The following is a 10,037-nucleotide window of genomic DNA, read 5'->3' on the forward strand; positions in this document are numbered from 1 at the left end:
CGTGATTAGCAGCGATTGCAGCGACATAAACTTTAAGGGTGGAGGGAGACAGCCTTCGCTGTTCCACTTCAAAGCGTAGGCGTGTCTCGTAGATGGTGCTCTCGCTGAATTGATGGTGTCGACTACCTCTTGAGGTAGGTCACTCAGAACCTCTGCGTCCCGTCCAGGGACCAGACATGAAGTTTCCAGAGGTCTGGACGAGGGTGCCAAAGGGTGCCAGTAGATCAGTAGATTCTACCTCAGAGGCATCGGCCAAGGAGGGGCTGTCGGGAGGAGCATTAGTTCCGGGAACCAGGTCCGGGTAGGCCAATAGGGTGCCACCAACCGGACCTGCTCCTCTTCCTCCCTGACCTTGCACAGCAACTGTGCAAGAAGGCTCACTGGGGGAAACGCATACTTGCGAAGGCCCCGCGGCCAGCTGTCTGCCAGTGCATCCGTGCTGAGTGTTCCCTCGGCCAGGGAGAAGAACAACTGGCAGTGAGAGGTTTCTGGAGAGGCAAACAGGTCTACCTGAGCGGCTCCGAAACGTCTCCAAACCAGCTGGACCGTCTGGGGATGGAGTCGCCGTTCTCCCGGGAGCGCAACTCGAGACAGCTCGTTGGCTGCCCGGTTGAGCAGCCCAGGAATGTGAACAGCACAAAGCGACCTCAGATGCTTCTGAGTCCAGAGGAGGAGGTGGCGTCTCGCGCATTTCAGCCAGTCACAGCCAGAAATGGCGCTCCTGGACCACCATACTGGACATCGCACGACCCAGAGACCACGCCGTAACCTTCGTCGCTCGTAGTGTGAGGTCTGCCGCGGTGCAGAGTTCTCTGCGAACTTCTGGGTCGTGACCACCCTTGTGCAAGTCCCTCAGTGCCTTGGTCTGGTGCACTTGCAATCACGCCGTAGCGTGTAAGGCGGAGGCAGCTTCTCCACAGGTCGTATAAGCATCGCTGGCCAGTCGAGTACATCTCAGATCGAGATGATCATCTTCCCGCAATGAGAAGATGACTCATCCACAAGTGCCACCTCAGCGTGCTACATGCCCAGGCACGTGAGGCAGCGATCGTGACCATCACCCAGCGCCAGGTAACGACCGCATCCAGAAATGCCCGGGTGATACGTTGTCTATAGCAAGACCCACATCGTCTTTACAAAGACGTAACATCAAGTTTGCCACACAACGTCGTCTTTAAAAAGACGCACCCGAAATTGCTCTTTTAGGGGAAAAAGCTCTTTTAGCGTGCTGAGGCGCACAGAGGAGATGATCATCTGCAACACAAACAGGGGGTAGTGCAGCCTGATGTGTGCAACCCACTCGACATGGGAAACCACCACCGCTGAAGCACCGTACCGCCAACACAAAGAGCTCTCCAAGAGCGCGCTGAACACTGTTCAGTCTTCTTCTCTCCGTAGAGTAGTCAGGAGCAGAACGATATGATCGCACGGCTCCGAAGTGAAAAGCTGAATATGCGCTGCATCTGCTGCCTACTTATACTCACGCTGTAATCAGCAGCAGCTGGATGCAATAATCGCATGCCAATGTGCATTGGCTCGTTTAGTTTACACTCGAAGTAGATTGGTCTCTCTAAGCGAGATCCCTATTTTGTCGGTCATCCGACGTGACGTCGAGAGTGACCGACTGAAAGAGAACTTATTGTTATCAATATTTTAAAAGCAATTCTTCAATTTGTATATCATAGCTAACCTAAGTCATCAGGAGACTCAGATTTCCACAGGATTGGAAATGTGTGTTTGTTTATTAATTTGATCATGCTTTCAAATAACCAAGTGTGCTAAACTCCATTTAACAAATTTGAACATTTCTGAACGCATTTCAAAGATTTGAACAAAAACTAAAACTAAACTATTTCAAATTGTTGTCATTAATTTAAATAGCTGAAATAAATAAACATTATATGATAAACTTTGAAATTAGAAATGTTGTCTTGGATTTTTTCAAAATCAGTGCAGAAAATGTGAAGAAGAAAAAAAAGTCTGCAGATTGTGTGTGCATCAGCAGCAGGCATCTGAATGAGTCAGTCCATGGTTATTAATGCTCCACCATCAAACTGCTTTTTTACCATCATATTTTTAAAGGATTGCATTAATTATAACAAAATAATGCTAATTTGAATTGGCATTGACGTGAGTGAGTGAGTGTATGAAGATGTGCAGGCCTTTTCTCTTTCCCCATTGAAGCATTTGCTTGACATTTACAAAGAATTCAGAGGAAATGTACAGAGAGAGCAAAATACTGGATTAATAGTTTTGGGATTAAGTTCTGACCTGATCAACCAGCTCAAACATCTGGTTTGCATCAGATTCATTTGATTCGTTTTGTGTGTTCCTCCTCAGGCAGATATACGGATTCTGGAAATGGTGTTCCCACTAAAAACAGTATGCTGGTGGGACAGATGTTAAAATGGTTTTAGAAGAGCCTGCGTATGACTGCGTATAAGTTAACCAGATGCAAAAATGGGAAGCTCTTTAAACAGCATTTCTTCAATCCAAAACAGCAATGGTGAAAAATAACTAAAGTGCAAGAACATTTGACCTTTTATATAAAGAAATCACATGTATCACAACGTAACAAATTTGATTAAGTTGAAAAAAATCTCAGATTTTCAATATGGTGTCAGACTTTTGGACCTTCTCCCAGATTTACTACCATGTCTTCACTACTTCTGCTGGTCTCTGTGGTGGTTTACTATGAGGTACTATGTGGTTTAACCTCAAAAGCCATTATGTCCTCAGTAGATTTTGCTCATGTCCCCATGAGTTTCCCCTCTCTTCATTCTCTCTCAGGAGATGCAGAGCGGCACTCGTCCGAGTCACCACAGTTATCTTCAGCACAGCTCAAAGCTCAAATCCTCACCACACTATAATTACAGTCTGGCCAGTCTTTCAAGGGACGTGCTCACTTGAAAGCTTTTATGTTCTTTTTGAAATGATATACCGCCTGTCCTGCGACCCTCAGAACTAAGAGGGAGATGAAAGGTAGCGGTCAAGAATGGGATTCTGTCAGAGAGGAGCCCTGACCACAGAAGACCAGTGATATCCCCCTGATCCTGATCAATGCCTGCAGGAGAACTGAGTTATAGTTCGACTAACTTGGGTTACATGCAGTAAATTTTAGATGATTTAGTTTTGCTTTTTGGATGTTTTCTTAGATGCTATAGTTATCTTGTGGTTGTACTACTACCAACAAGCTATCATTTCATTACGTTTTTGTGAAAAGCTACATTGTACTGTTTTTCAATTGGTCATAATTTGTTGTATATATAGTACCATGGTGTCTGAGATCACTAGTAAAAATTCTACCACTTTGCATTATTTTCTAAATTGAATACGAATTTCCATTACATATAATATTATCACCATGAGAAATAAAAATGTTTACATGAATGTTAGAAATTTGTAGTATTTGGTACCAGTGTTGCTTGTTAAAACAAACTATTAAAAAAACTTTTTTTTAAATTGAAGTAGTTAAAATAATAAAATAAAATAAATGTAGACTATTATGGAAAACCTTATACAGAAAATTAGAAATGTTGCCTTTGTGTATATAATATAAGCTTTATTTGAACTGAAATAAAACTGAAATTAAAATAAATTAAAACAATTTTAAAATATATTTAAAAAAAACGAAATCTAATGAAAATGACAAAAGCACATAACAAAAAAAAAACTAATAACAAAAATAAAACTAAGATTAAAACAAAAACAGGAAATATAAAAATAAAAGTTAATTATATAGTTACATATAAATAATATTAAAATAGCACATTTTGCTACTTACAAATAATACATTTTCTTAATATTAAAATATCGTAAATATAAATATAAATATTAATATCAATATTAAATGTTTAAAAATATATCCTCCGGGTTTATTTCCAGGTTTAACTCCAGATTTTTAATGTAGTCTCAGACTTTTTAACCTCGTATATTACTTCATGGATATAGATGAGGTGTGTGTTTGGATTTCAAAAATCATAACAGTCCATAATTCATTAATGTGCCTTAGATAAACCACAAGTTTAAAATGTGTTGCAAAAAGTTATGCAAAATATGTAAGTACTAAAAAAGCAGCAGAGTTATGCAGGTATTTAATGGGCTGGCAGCGTCTTATAGGAACGCACTATGTAAGACTATATCTGAGTGAATCAGCCAATGAGACGCTGAGCTTACATGGCTGAAAAGTGTCCGTTTGGAAATGAGTAGAACATTTCGCTCTGCCCTGCGCTTTGAAGCGTCTCATGTCTCTCATGCCACACATTGAAGACAAGTCCTTGAGGAAGGTGTGAATAACTGCAGCGATGAAGAGATGGGAAACGGATGTTCAGATCTCAATGACACGAACTTTGACCATAAGAAATATCTGCTTGCAGTAAATTGTGAAATCAGCTTGCTTCTAGTTTGTTGAACTTATGAACATTTTACAACCTGTGTGTTGCTTTGCTTGCGGCATATTTTAAATGGACCTTTTGGGTTTGAGTAACAACTTAGTGTGCTCTATTAAGCAGAATTAGTCAAATGCACTTCTGTAGTCATAAAAGACGTGAAGCCGCCATCTAAGACTTCAAAGTTAGAACTTATTTTACCCAGTTGCTGTTCACTCACTTACTCAACAAGTCACAATTACTGCACTTTTCCTGTAATCTGACTATAATTAAATCTATTCCTAATTAAATAATGGTTTTGCTAGAATATGCTTACAAGATGACTTTATAGCCCCATTATAAATGAAGCAGAAAGCCCATTTGGCTTCATTTCAGCAAAACTGCATGGTGCTGCGAAAGGAGTAGTCCAAATGCAAAAAAAACGTGGCTCCCGAAATCAAAACCACATCCTGGATCTAAAAATAATGAAGCATTTATAGCACCTATGCTCTGTTAAGTGCTATACAGGTCACATTAATCCAGCTGAGAATTAGTTTTCAGTGTTTTGAAGAGAGGGATTTATTTAGTTCTTTGTGTTTGTCATTCTGAAAGCAATAAAAGTTCATTAGGTGAGTTCGGCTGACTCATTTGAAGCTGAGTAGTAGCAGACCAGCACAGGAAAATGTGTATCATAAGTAATGTGGCAGATGTGCAGGAGTGATTTGTAAGTAGGTAGGCCAAACAGACAAAGCCAGTGTGTTTATCACAGAATGAAAGGCAAATATGATGTATGTTTTGTTCTTGTTTCTTTCTTCTTGTCATATGCATGACTTGTAAAACCATATGCGTTTCTGTAGGCCTGGGTTTGGCTGGCTAGCACAATCCAGTGAGCGCCTGCTGGTAAATAATATAACTACACCATCTTCATTTACCTGTTTTTTTATAATTATTTTATAATAATAATAATAATAATAACAATATATATATATATATATATATATATATATATATATATATTTGCAAACAACAGATTAATCATAAATATTTAATTGTATTATTTCATTATATAGTAGATATTTTGTATTTGACCTATTTATTTATTTAGTTATTTGGAGGGTAAAAATGTGAAATGAAAATGTTTTTCCTAGTTGCCCTAGTGAACGGCTCAAAAACCTTATCATAGACTTTCCCACCCAGAACAGACACTTCAAATGAGATCATAGACATTTGTTTGAATGATTTTAATCTTCTCAAGGCTTGTTTTGAGACGTGGAAGTACTAATCTTTAAAGGGGGTCTAGTAGGGAGAGCGGGGAACAATCTAACGCTTTTTGACCTTGTCAGTTTGTGTAAATCCACATGGGGTTCAGAGTATAATTTTTTCCCACATTAATTTCCCACTTGTCTAGTACAAATATGTGGTTTTGTTTCATAATTACAGTGTATACTTTTTTCTTTATTTACCCCAAAAAATGGGAAGTGAAATGTGACAGCATGCCCCATAAGTGGGGCACATTGTAACATGACCATATGAGTTTGACAATGAACACACTGCAGACATGCTTGGGACGGCCCCGATCGCAACACACCACTGTACAGCATAGCTCAAAACAATGTGGGCAAATAGATGAAGAAACACAGAGATGAACAACAACACTCCCCTCCCTCCACACAGCTCTCACAGAACACGAGACAAACAGACGAGCAAAAATACATTTACTTTTCTTGCAATAATTACATTCACGTTGTTTCCAAACACATTTAGGTTTGATTTGTTTTGCATATGTAGCTGTGTTTAGTTATTCTGAATGGATCCGTGTACTGTAGTAGATATATGCAGTCAGCTCAAGGTGGTTGGCATCTCCATGTGGTCCTGTTCAATATTGCAACTTGATTTGTAAAGTTCTTTGCTTTTGTACTTTTACGTTACATATACTATACAAAGATTTTTTTTTCAGTATTTTTTTTTCATTCATGTGTGCTTTGGTGTACATAAATGTATCACTTATATGGGCTCCTTATTTGGCGTAATTTTGGAGTCTCCAGGTCCTCTTTTGGAAATCTAAATTTATCTGGAAAATAGCTTGCAGAAAATACAGATTTGTGAGAATCATCCTTCAATCTTACGTTGCTGGATATAGCAAATGACAAAACTAACGCGTTAAACAAGATAAATGGTGTATGCCTAATTTCATGAAATGTGTGATTAAAAAAATTGTATCTATTGACAGCCCTAAAATACAGTTAGGTCCATAAATAGGACACAGGTACAATTTTTATTATTTTAACTGTTGACAAAAAGATATTCAAGTAACAGTTATTTAATGAATATGGGCATATATTGTACATGCTGAGCTTTAATTTAATGTTATTCTCATCAAAACTGGAGGAAAAGTTAAGGAATTACAGCTCTTTAATATGTACCTCCCCCCTTTTTCAAGGAACCACAAGTAATTGAACAGTTGACTCAAAAGCCATTTCATGGACTGGTGTGGGCTATTCCTTCATTATTTTTTACATCAATTAAGCAGGTAAACCTTCTGGAATTGATTGCCATTTGCATTTGGATGCTGTTGCAGAGAACCCACATCATACGGTCAAAGGTGCAAGTGAAACAGACAATTGTTAGGCTTCAAAAACAAAACAAATCCATCAGAGAGATAGCAGGAACATTAGGAGTGGCCAAATCAACAGTTTGGTACATTCTGAGAAAAAAAGAACGCACTGGTGAGCTCAGAAGCATAAAAGGCCTGGACGTCATGGAGGACAATGATGGTGGATGATCGAAGGATCCTCTCCATGTTAAAGAAAAACCCTTTCACAACATTCAGCCAAGTGAAGAACACTCTCCAGGATCTAGGTGTCACTTTCAAAGTCTACAATCAAGAGAAGACTTCATGAGAGAAAATACAGAGGGTTCACCACAAGGTGCAAACCATTCATAAGCCTCAATAATAGAAAGGCCAGATTATACTTAGCCAAAAAACATCTAAAAAAGCCAGACCACTTCTGGAAAAGCATTCTTTGGATGTTGGAGGGTAAAAATGTGAAATGAAAATGTTTTTCCTAGTTGCCCTAGTGAACGGCTCAAAAACCTTATCATAGACTTTCCCACCCAGAACAGACACTTCAAATGAGATCATAGACATTTGTTTGAATGATTTTAATCTTCTCAAGGCTTGTTTTGAGACGTGGAAGTACTAATCTTTAAAGGGGGTCTAGTAGGGAGAGCGGGGAACAATCTAACGCTTTTTGACCTTGTCAGTTTGTGTAAATCCACATGGGGTTCAGAGTATAATTTTTTCCCACATTAATTTCCCAATTGTCTAGTACAAATATGTGGTTTTGTTTCATAATTACAGTGTATACTTTTTTCTTTATTTACCCCAAAAAATGGGAAGTGAAATGGACTGGTGTGGGCTATTCCTTCATTATTTTTTACATCAATTAAGCAGGTAAACCGTCTGGAATTGATTGCCATTTGCATTTGGATGCTGTTGCAGAGAACCCACATCATACGGTCAAAGGTGCAAGTGAAACAGACAATTGTTAGGCTTCAAAAACAAAACAAATCCATCAGAGAGATAGCAGGAACATTAGGAGTGGCCAAATCAACAGTTTGGTACATTCTGAGAAAAAAAGAACGCACTGGTGAGCTCAGAAGCATAAAAGGCCTGGACGTCATGGAGGACAATGATGGTGGATGATCGAAGGATCCTCTCCATGTTAAAGAAAAACCCTTTCACAACATTCAGCCAAGTGAAGAACACTCTCCAGGATCTAGGTGTCACTTTCAAAGTCTACAATCAAGAGAAGACTTCATGAGAGAAAATACAGAGGGTTCACCACAAGGTGCAAACCATTCATAAGCCTCAATAATAGAAAGGCCAGATTATACTTAGCCAAAAAACATCTAAAAAAGCCAGACCACTTCTGGAAAAGCATTCTTTGGATGAATGAAATTAATATCAACCTGTACCAGAATGACAGGAAGAAAAAAGTATGGAGAAGGCTTGGAACAGCTCATGATCCAAAGCATACAACATCATCTGTGAAACATGGTGGAGGCAGTGTGATGGCATGGGCATGCATGGCTTCCAGTCGCACTGGGTTACTGGTGTTTATAGAAGACAGAAGCAGCTGGATGAATTCTGAAGTGTTTAGGGATATACTGTCTGCCCAGATTCAGCCAAATGCAGCAAAGTTGATTGGATGGCGCTTCATAGTACAAATGGACATTGACCCAAAACAAAAAGCCAGGAGTTTTTGAAGGTAAAAAAGTGGAATATCCTGCAAAGGCCAAGTCAGTCTCCTGATCTCAACCCGATTGAGCATTTCACTTGCTGAAGACAAAATTAAAGACAGAAAGACCCACAAACAAACAACAACTGAAGTCAGCTACAGTAAAGGCCTGGCAAAGCATCACAAAGAGGAAACCCAGGCTTTGGTGATGTCCATGAGTTCCAGACTTAAGGCAGTCATTGCCTGCAAAGGATTCTCAACAAAATATTAAAAATGAACATTTTATTTGTGAAATTGTGATTATATTTATTTGTCCAATTCAGGGCTGTCAATCGATTAACATTTTTAATCTGATTAATCACATCCTTTTTCTGGGATTAATCGCAATTAATCGCACACTTCATAAAATCAAGCATAGACCATTTATCTTGTTTCAAATGTTTATTTTGTCATCATTTGCTATATCTGAATCTATATTTTCTGCAAGCTTTTTTCAAGATAAATTTAGATGTCTTTCCAAAAAAGGACACTTAGAAACTCCAAAAGGACACGTAGCTCGCGCTCTTCAGAGACAATCACAGAATATGACAGAGCTCGTGTTTAAAAGCGAAACACACTGGAATGAATAATTCACTGAAAACGCAACGCGAGTCTCTGTTCTCTCTGCAATCTCTGATGTAATCAGCCTGGTTTCCTTTATATTAGCACTGTTTTGGACGGATTGTTTGAATGCATTCGCTTACTGGATCATTGGACTGAAAACATTCCTGGAGTTTAGCGACTTAAAATGATCTGATCGCAAGCAGAGTAGCAAATTTGGGTTAAAGGGTTAGAATAGAAATTGTGCTTCAGTAATTTTGCATTAAGGATTGTAAAATTAATCGCATGCGTTAATGCGTTAATGATGACAGCCCTAGTCCAATTACATCTGAGCTCCTAAAATGGGGGACTGTGTATAAAAATGGTTGTAATTCCTAATTATTTTATGTTATATTTTTGTTTGAAGTCTGCACTTCAGTTTCATCTTGATTGTTTCATTTTAATTCTATTCTGGTGGCATACAGAGCCAAAATTCTGAAAATTGTGTCAGTGTCCAAATATATATGGACCTAAGTAACTGTTGCTTAACACAAACTAATCTCTGCATGTCCTCTGAGTTTGGGTTGCTTATAATGTGCATTTGAGAATACAACATGCACCAACCATCCTCATCTTCCCAAACTTATAATGAGAAGTGCTTATAAACCAGTTGTTGTCAAAAAAAGAGAAACTTTAAGGACTCCCTGTTTCCACTGAAATAAAAGATTGATTCATTTTTTGTAACGTTTGAAAAATGAGGAGTTGAAGACAGCCATAAATATTAGTTTTGCAATTGTACAGTTGTGCTTTAAAATTTAAATTTTCTTCTATTTTCTGAAATCCAAATTTT

This window comes from Sinocyclocheilus grahami, unplaced genomic scaffold (assembly GCF_001515645.1).
Source record: "Sinocyclocheilus grahami isolate Dianchi unplaced genomic scaffold, SAMN03320097.WGS_v1.1 scaffold117.1, whole genome shotgun sequence".
In the NCBI taxonomy this organism is placed as follows: Eukaryota; Metazoa; Chordata; class Actinopteri; order Cypriniformes; family Cyprinidae; genus Sinocyclocheilus; species Sinocyclocheilus grahami.